The sequence below is a fragment of the Halichoerus grypus genome, chromosome 9 (genome assembly GCF_964656455.1).
Source record: "Halichoerus grypus chromosome 9, mHalGry1.hap1.1, whole genome shotgun sequence".
Lineage (NCBI taxonomy): Eukaryota > Metazoa > Chordata > Mammalia > Carnivora > Phocidae > Halichoerus > Halichoerus grypus.
Window position 1 is genome coordinate 8,457,020 of NC_135720.1, and position 10,567 is coordinate 8,467,586.

Below are 10,567 nucleotides of genomic sequence, written 5' to 3' on the forward strand. Positions count from 1 at the left end.
CCCACCGCTGGGCAGACTGTCCTTGGCTGGCATTCCCAGGTGCTGTTGGCAATGTTCTAAAGTTCCAGTTTTCTAAAATGTAGTGTTGGAAGCATATCATCACCATGGAAACTTGTTTCTGGCTTATTGAAACATTAGCTGGGCATATGCGAGGTATGTTATTCCCAGGATTCAGAATTTACCAAAATCACAGGTGCATGGGGGTGATGTCATTTTAGCAAAAGGATCCTCTGAACCACAAAAGGATATCCTAGTGTGTTTGGAGGGTTCATTCAATGGATACTTTTGCCGGATGCTAAATGCCAGTCTCTGAGCCTGTCAGCTATCAATCCCACTCCCACCTACCCTCCAGGGATTTCGGAGCCTGTCCAGTTTCTCAGGTTTAAGGACCCTTAGGACCAAAGCTCCTCGTCAAAGCTCTGTGAACTGTTGTGGGAGGTGAAGCGTGTCTCTGAACCTTGCCAACTCACACTGAAGCTGATGGTTTACTTCCATGGAAGGAAGCTTTCTGTACATTAGTGAGATGGGCCCGACATGGGGTTCTGCCAGGCTGTCTACATGGGCCACACCCACAACAGATAGGATTCTGCTGGTGCCAATAAACATACTTTTTGGAGAACAAATGCTGGGTCAATACTTGCTTTTGCTGTACTTACTGGCCCAGTAGGGGCTGGTGGGGAGATCACATAGAGATGATTGCCAGGTTGAAAGGAGAGGACTGTTGCTCTGAAATAGTCGTGGTAATCAATACTAAAATGGGACCCGAATCGTGGATTATCACAGAGATTCTCAGAAACACACCTATTGTATAAAGTAGTGATTTCCAACATTTTGAGAAATGGAAGTTGTCACTTGTGTCATTTGCCATTATCATTCTCCACCTTTCATTCATTGAAATATGCCTTTCAGTTTAGTTTGGGGATTATAAATATTATAACTAATATTTTGAAAAAGTGATTGAAACTTAATGCTGGTTTTCAGTTTTAAAATCAACATGTTTTTTCAGAATTTTGTGACTCCGCTTGTTCTTCCAACTGACTCTCCCTCCCTTGAAGATAATTTGAAATTCCTTAAGGTATAAAATAAGATCCAACTCTCTTCCTTGTGTTCTTTCTGCTATTGGATATGTTTCATAGTGACTTTGTCCTGACATCTCAAGCACTGGTATATTGTTGAATAAATGAGAACGGGAATAAAAGCGAGACTCCTAGCTCTGGACCCTTCCTTGGGAAGATTAGTTGTCTTCTGCTTTTGGTACTTGCTCAAACGGATGTATGATTATTCTTAAATTATTGCTTGGCAATTGTTATTTAATTTCTCATTTGTATATCTCACCCCTCAATTAAATAGTATGTTCCTGGAGGGCAGGGATATTAGCTTCTTTGGGTTCCAAGTGATGGTAATTCAAGTCCATATAGCTTAAGTAAGAGCTGGGATTTACTGACTACTGTACCTGGGAAAGACAGGGCTGCCCCAAAGGAATCAAATGATGTTGTCAGGGCTTGTTCTCACTCTCCATCTCTCATCTCATCTTCTCTCTTTGTGTTGGTTTTATTCTCTGTTATTACAAGGCTTTTCCTCTATGTGGTAGGTGATGGGGGTGGGCAGAGGATATGAACAGGGAGCAGGGGACCTGGTAGCAGACAGCTACAGACTTTTATCATCCCAGCCCTTGTATGCTGAATTTGGCTGGCCTTTGTCCATGGTTCCTGAAAGAAAGCCTCTAACCTCTTGGAATTTCCCAAGTGATAGGCGTGTCTTTGTAATTCAATGTGGGTTGCTTGGACCACACCTGAGTTTATACTAGTGAGGTGACTCATGGTCAGCCCCTAGATAGTTTCAGGACAGGCACTGGCCATGCCAGCAAGGCTAACCATGGGGTTAGAGGGTTGGCTGTGAGCCAGGTGGTATCAGCCCAACTTCCTGTGGAGGGAAGGGGGATGGAGACAGTTTAATCACAAGGCCAATGACCCCATCAATCATACCTACAGAATAAAACGCCAGTAAAAACTCTGATAATCATACATCAGAGTGCTTGGCGATTGACACCTCCTGAGGACATGGGAGCTTTGCATTTGGAACCCTTCCAGATATTGTCCTGTATCTCTCTTTATTTGGCTGGTACTGATTGGTATCTTTGTGCTATAATAAAGCTGTATAGTGTTTTTCCAAGTTCTATGAGTCATTCATCAAACCTGAGGAGGTGGTGGGAATCCACAAATTTGTAGCGGTGGAGATCCCCAACTTGTAGCTGGTGTTTGAGCTGAGGGTGATCCGTTATAAGACTGTGCGCTTAACCTGTGAACATTGACCTAACTCTGGGTAGTTAGAATTGCATTCTACCTTGCAAATAGAATGTGCAACTAACTACCTCGGCAAAGGATGAGATATCTTTTCCTCTTAACATTGAAATGGAAAATTCCACATTAAGACTTTGATTGGATAGAATGGGTAATGCTGCCACCTTTGAAACTAGAGGTACATGGTGTGGGGAGGGGCAGCTCTGCAAAGGAGGGGGATGCCTGAGTGGAGGAAGTGGGGAACAGTGTTGGATGACAGAAGCTGTAGTCTCCCATGGTGCAAGTCCCCTATAATTTTATGATCTCTTTCAGCATGTTGCAAAGACAGTTAGTGCCCATCAAATATCAAATATTCATTTCCCCCCTTACATATGCCTGCTTTCCTTACACTTGGTTGGGTCCATATGACTAGTTCTGGCCAATGGATTATGAGCAGAACTGATGTGAGTCAATTTCAGGCTAATGTACTAAGAGCCCTGGATCCTTTCCCATCTCTCTTCTTTCCTTGCTGCTATGCCCTTGGGAGCCACATGTTCCAGATGGCATACCACAAGATGGAGAAGGCCACCTGTTCATGTTGGTCTTTATTGTGTTAAGCCAATGAGACTTGGGGGGCATAGTGGACAGATTAATTGCCCTCCCCCAAGATATTAGGTTTTAATCTCTGGAACCTGTAAATGGAAAAAGGGTCTTTGCAGGTGTGAATAAATTAAGAACCTTGAGATAAAGAGATTATCTTAGATTATCTGGATGAGTCCCAAACACCATCATAAGTGTCCTTATAGGTGAGAGGCAGAGGAAGTTTAGACATATACCCAGAGGAGAAGATGATGTGACCCTGGGGGTAGAGATTGGGGTGATGTGGACACAAGCCAAGGAAATTTATTCTTTCACAGCTCTGAAAGCCTGAAGTCTGAAAGCAGTATCACCGGGCCAAAATCAAGATGTCTACAGGGCCACATTTTCTTTGAGCTCTGGGGGAAATTTTTCCTTGCCTCTTTTAGCTTCTGGGGGTTCCAGGCATTCCTTAACTTGTAGCAGCATGACTCCAAACTCCACGTCTGACTTCTCATGAGCTTTTTTTCTGTGTCTCCTCCCCCATGTCTATGTCTTCTTCTCTTCTCATAAGGACACATCATTGGCATTAGAACCCATCCGGATAATCACGGATTATCTCTTCATCTTGAGATCCTGAATTTAATCACATCTGCAAGGACTCTTTTTTTCAAATAAGGTCACATACACAGGTTCTGGGTGGACGTATCTTTTGGGGGCCATCATTCAACCAACTAGAGATACCAATGTCTCAGAAAGCAAATCTGGGACAGGTAGTGTCTCCAAAACAGGTTCAGTGGAAGATTTTTCAATGAGCAGTTTGCCCTTATCTAAAGAACATATTATTTAAGAAATATGAAAGTTACTAGTATAGGTGTTGACCAATTATTGCTTTATGCAAAACACACACGATTGAATACTGCCTGCGTATTGCTTGAGAATGTTCTACATTAGGTTGAACACATGTCCTATCTAGTAATTGCTTTCTTGGCTTTGTGTTGTTGGCCTAGAATGTCATCAGTATATCCGACATACCAGTCCCATCTTTACCATGATGATTTGATTGATTCCTGTTATGAGGATGACGTACTGGGTGAATGGTTTATGAATATAAATCCCAGGCTCCAAATACATCAAAGGAGATGACAAACATGACATGTTTACTTATGATGCTAAACTCAAACCAGAAATTGACTTAAAATACCATTTGAAACATCTCAAAGTCTGCAATCCTTTGGTTCAGTTGAATAAGATTAGGTTAAGCATTCTTCAAATTTTGATGGCTTAAATTGTAAAATGGTATATTATTTGATCCAAAGAAACAGAAAAATTTAGAAAAGTACCCAGAGGTTTAAATTGTTTTTAGTTATCTCCATTTAAAATGAAAATATTTGGAATCAATTTTGAAATCAAGCTCAACCAAAAACTAGAGAGCCTAGGGATTTATCATGTTGGGGGAGAAAGAATCCTACACCTTCTGGAGACTCTGCACCATTCCTCGCTCTGCAGCTGGAGTGCTATGCAAGCTTGCACAAGTTATTTAACCTCTCTGGGTTAAAAGATGAGGATCTTTTCATCAGTAAAGGGAGAGTGTTGGAATAGTTGATGTCTAAGCTTCTTTCCACTCTAAAATCCTATGATTCTCTCATAGGAACCCTATTTTATAACAGACCACCCAGGTGAAAAGTTAACTCTCTAGAGCATACCTCGTCATTTGACCTAAGAGAACATGCAGCAATAGGTCATTGCAACACAGTTATGAGCAAGGGCAGACCATGAAGCAAAACAACTGAAACAAAAACTTGGAACTGATGTTGATTTATCTCTAAGATATGTTTTTTCCATTTTCTCTAGCAAGTTTGCTCTCAAGTAGATTCAGCTGAAAAAGTACGAGCTGGCAGGATGCACACAGGCCCTTCTACTTGGGAAAGGTTTCAGAGTTCTGGGCTCCTGAGAACACCCCCTGTTCACTTTCACCATCAGCTTCTGAGGGACACCAGCCTGGGTTGTAGACCTTTCTGCATCTAACTTCCCTGGGCCTCAAGTCAGCTTGATACCTTTCTGCTCCATCAAGAGGTGTGCCACCCCCCCCTCCTCCGCCCCCTCCCCCCAGAAGGAAGATGTGCCTGCAGAGAATATCCAGGGCTAGGGGAACGTGTTTAGGGGATGGCGTGCTTATGATGAACTGGATGAGGGGAGGTGTTGGATGGTTTCCTAAGGGTGAGAGCATACAACTAGCTGCTTTTTGCCAAAACAATATTCCATAGCTCAAGGAATGACACGGCCTTCCAAGCCAGGCGTCTAACATGCTCAGGCCCAGATGACTTCATGTGGACAGTGACAACTGGCTCTGTCATAATAAATAGCTCTTAGCAGAAGGCCTGGCAGACTCTGTGTTTTCTCTACTTTATAGGTTGGAGGTATGGAAACAAGAAACAGGAGGCTTTCCTTTGAGAAATGTGTGTTTCATACTTGAGAAGCTTGGGGGAATTTAAAGTTATTTTTTCCTTAGGTTTTTCCTTATGATATTTGATATTCATTGGAGGGAAAAACAAATGATCCTTACCTTGTGATCTCCCCACTTTGAGATCTCATGGGAAGATTGATAGGTCTGTCCCTGTGAGCACTGTGGTGAAGTGATGATAGATCTTCCATGTGGAGTGTGGTGTGGGCACAAGGTTAGTATGTTCAGGAGTTTCCAAGATCACACACTCTTGGCACCATGACCCTAAAGTGTCCAGGAAACAATCAAAAATCACTCATCATACCAGGAAATCAGAAAATCTCCACTTGATTGAAAAAAGAAAATCAATACCAAGGTGACACAGATGTTGAAACTGTCTTAGGCCAAGGGCAATGAGTGACCTGCACCCCGATTCTGCACAGACCAGTCTGGAGACTTGGGAAGCATCAGCACTGTGAGGAGCAAGTGACATGGGGCCAAGGCAGTGCTCAGTGATGGTGCAGACCAGGCAGGTACCTGCAGAAGAGAGTTCAGTTAGGGATGAGGAAAGGTGAGGAACACAACCCACATCCATGAGGTGACTCTCTTGGAGCACAAGAGAAATTATGACAGTCAGGTATTTTGAGAGGTTTTCCTATGAGCTAAAAGACAAAAATCTTTGCCATCAGGAAGTCAGGGAGACCCAACTAGGGTGTGTGTATATGTGTGTGTGTGTGTGTGTGTATTCAGGTTTTATAGTATATTACATGAAAGGTCAAAAATCATCATTCCTAGTGCCAGAATTGCTATATTTGGCTCCACTGCCCTCTTTGTTTTGCTTCCAGGGCCTTTAGCATATACTACAAAATATATATAATTATATTATAAAATTATAAAATCTGGCTACACCACCAGCCGGTCAACAATAGAGCTGGATCTTAGCTCTTCCACAGTTGTTGCTTTTTGTTTCTTCCCTTCCCCCTCAAATTCATTCTGATTCTGGAAAACTCTAAGGCTGCCACGGCCACTGCTCAGAAACCATTCCTCATGACACTTATTTCCAAAACTGAACTTTTCTCCTGCATTATGCTTGTAGTTAGGATGATCACACAATTAAAGTCCTTCCAACATCTGTGGCATCTTAGTGTTGATTGTCTTTCTCTTTCAAGTAGAGATTTCTCTGGTTCTTGGTATGGCAAGTGATTTTCGATTGTATTATAAACACTTGGGGTAATACATTGTGAGACTCTGGATCTCATTTAATCTTCTGCTTTTGCAGGCAGTCACCCTCTTGGAGTGTAGTATGCAGGTCCAGAAGGGAATGGATGTTCAGCAGCCCCTGGGCTCACTGACATCACTCCAACAAAAGTGGAGTGCCAGAGGGCCCTACCTTGCTCGTCTGGCCCTGCCTTGTAGCTGATGCGCGGGCATGGAAGTTCAGTGCTGTACTGAACGTCAGGGGTGCAGTGAGGCAGAGGAAAGCACTGTGTGTTAAATAATTTGATTGGCCTTTGTCCTTGGTTCCTGGGAGAAGATTCCTTGGAATTTCCTCAGTAATAAGAGTATCTTTGTTCATTATGAGCCCCTGGGATCACACCTGAATTTATTCTAGAAGATGAGATGACTCAGGATGGTGGCCGTTCACCAGAAAGACCAACCTTATGATTATGAGCATGGGGCTTTGAGCCAGCCCAACCTCTGGGAATGGAGGGAGGCTGGAGATTAAGTTGAGTCACAGGTCCAATGATTCAGTCAATTTTGAATATGTAACCCCAATAAAAACTCTGGACACCACAGTTCAGTGGAGCTTTCTGGTTGGTGACCACATTGATGTGCTAGAGGGTGACACACCTTGACTCCATGGAGAGAGGGCATAGAAGCTCTAAGTTTGAGACTATTTCAGAGCTTGCCCTATGTGTCTCTTCATTTGGCTGGTCCTGATTTTTATCCTTTATAATAAAACTAGTCATAAGTATGGTGTTTTTCTGTTATGTGAGTCATTATAGTGAGTTATCCAACCTGAGAGGGTTGTGGGACGCCTCACATTTGTATCCAGTGGTAATAAGTGTGGGAAGCCTAAGGATTGCTCAAGTTGGCAGTTGGCATCTGAAGTAAGGGTAGGGTTGTTGGGGACCACGCCCTTTAAGTTATGGGGTCTCTACTAACTCTGAGTGGTTAGCATCAGAACCAAATTTCAGGATACCCATTGGTGTTAGAAATAGAGGGGGATTGTATGCCCCGCTTCATTAGACCTTGTTGCTATTGTGTGATGGTGAAGATTCCCCTGTGGGCCCTGCTGACATTACCCCTACAGAAGCAGACCACCAACTCACACCCCTCTCTGGCTTGTTGCCACATGTGAGTGGAATTTCAGCTCCCTGCTCAGCCCCGTTGACCTTTGGTTGGGGGTGGTGGGCAGCTTTCCCTTTGGTGTTTGGGTGGGTGGGTGTTACCAAGAAGATTTCTGTTATGCCTCTTTCCTTTTCCTTTGACTAGAGGGATAAGCTTCTTTGTTTGTCCCTTTTGGTAGATCTGAGCTGCAGGCTCCTCTAGCACCCCTCCCAGATATATAGGAGGCTAAAAGAAACCCAGAGAATTCACCTTTGAACTGTTCCTCGAGTCCTGTGGTCCCTAGCCAGCTCTCTTTCTTCTTTGTACCATTCAGTCCTTCTATGTTTGTTTGTTTGTTTTAAAGATTTTATTTATTTATTTGACAGAGAGAGACACAGCGAGAGAGGGAACACAAGCAGGGGGAGTGGGAGAGGGAGAAGCAGGCTTCCCGGGGAGCAGGGAGCCAGATGTGGGGCTCGATCCCAGGACCCTGGGATCATGACCTGAGCCGAGGGCAGACGCTTAATGACTGAGCCACCCAGGCGCCCCAGTCCTTCTATGTTTGTTTGTTGTATTATGTCCAGGGGTTTTGAGTTGTAAGAGGGAAGACTCACAAGGAATGGGGCTACTCCATCTTGACTGGAACCACAAGTCCGATAGTACAATTTGTCAGCTAACCTGGGACACTTGAGAGTGAAAGAGGATGCTGACTGTCAGGATACCTGAACAACTGGCACAAAACAGAACCTATGGTCTACAGTCCTTGCTCCCGGCTCATCTCAAGTAGGAATCACTTTGTCATTTTTACTCAAGTCTGACCCAAAATTTCAGGGGCCCAACTCTACCAGATGGTGTTAAGGATCAGTTCCTTCTCTTGGCCTCTATTGTGTAGTCTCTGTGTTTGCCCTTCTCCCATCTGGTGATAGCACCCAAACAGGGCCAGGGAAGATAACATTGGAAGTGGGGACTGAACTTCCCCAGCCTAAGCTGCTTTCTTCACTTTTGAGGGATGGTTAGTTGACCTCCTGTGAAGGTCAACAACTCCTGTTAGGATTTTGTGCATCAGGGTCTCCAAGATTCTCCGTCCCTGGTGCTCACTTTTAGAGGCAAGTGATGTTTTGACCACAAGTCTCTTGTCTCTCCAGGGCTTAGAACTTTCCCTTAAAGTCATTTGGTGCTTACCGTAGAACTTGTTCCTTTCTTTGAGTAATCTCCAAGTCAGATGTTTTAAGGGCTGTCCTAGGATGAATCCTGCCTAACAGTTACCTACCAAACCCTCCAAACCTGCTGAGTCTTGATCACTATGCCTTTATTTCATGGTGATTATTTATACTTTTTCTGGAATAAATACCATAGAGAAGGACCCCCTGACTTTTCCAGATACAGTCTTGCCTTTGATATGCAGAGAAATACCCTCCATTGATATAATAGGAACTAGTCTAACTATGCTCTAGAACATAGTTAACTTGGGGTTAACCTTCACCTTCCTTAGCTTGGCTGATATACACTAACCACATTGAAAACCATTGCTGGTACATTTGGAGAAAGGGAAAGACCTCCTATGGTTACTAAGGTTAAGAGTCATCTGGATGGAGTATAATTTAAATCAAAGTTTAAAATGCAGAGCACTAAACTTAAATCTGGACAGAGACTAGCCAGTGAGTACATTGGCAGGAAGAACTTTTGGACTGGAATATCTGGATGGCATATTATACTTCTCCTTTGGATAAGTTTTTGTGCCCTTGATGTTTAAGAAGTAACCAGTCAAAAAAGTTACTTGTGTTCTTTTTTTTTTTTTTTTTTTAAGATTTATTTATTTATTTTGCGGGGGAGGGGCAGAGGGAGAGAAACTCAAGCAGACTCTGTACTGAGAGGGGAGCCCAATGCAGGGCTCAATCCCATGACTCTGAGATCATGAAATGAGCCCAAATCAAGAGTCAGATGCTTAACCAACCGAGCCACCCAGGGTGCCCCCAAAAAGGTTATTTACTTCTAAGAGACTGACTTACAGCTAATTTTGAGAAAGGCAGTATAATATGGTAGTTAGGCTCTGGACTCTGGAGCCGAAACACCTGGGTTTTATCAGCTAAGCTATCTGTGTCTCAGACCACAATCTTTGTGTCTCAGATTCCTTATCTGTAAAAAAATAATAGCACCTACTTGATTGAGTTGTGAACATTTAGATATACACATATGTAGTGCTCAGAATGAGACCGGCTATGAAGTATTTGGTACATACATACAGGTGAGCTTTAATTATTCCTTTGAATGGAAGTGCATGGTGTATATCAGTTTATCAACATTTATCAGATTTGGAAAATGTTTCAGCAGAGTACTTCCAATCTGGAAATGAAGAAACTAATGACATCTGAAAGCATGAGACTGTGGTAACAATGAACTTGCAAGAAAAGTCTTGTCAGACTTAGGACTGAGTTCATGAATATAGAGACACTGCCTTTTGAGGACTGCAGTCTAGCGTCCTCTTTTGATAGTAGGATTGGAAATTGGCACAAGCCTTTGAAGAGCATTTTGGTAATGTTTATCAGTTTTGTTCTTTTTTAATGCTATGTCCTTTAGCCCGACAATTTTACTTCTAGGAATACATTCAAATGAAATATCAAGGCTGCAAAGATATTTATTCACAAGGATGGTCTTTGAAACATTACCTGTAATAGCCAGAAATAAGAAACAACGAAAATATCTAACAATAGGGGCTGGTTTGGTAACAAATTAAGTTATGCATGTATATGGATTATTAAGTGGCCACTAAAAGTAATGTTGAAGATTACTTACTGATGGGAAAATGCCTGCAGTATATTTCAAGTGGAAAAAAGTTTACAAAACTCTGTTTAGTATGATTTTTGTAGAATCTACCCCTTGCCCACTTGCCTTTCCAGGCTTCCTTAGCACACAAGCCACAGGATATGGGAGCGTCCCT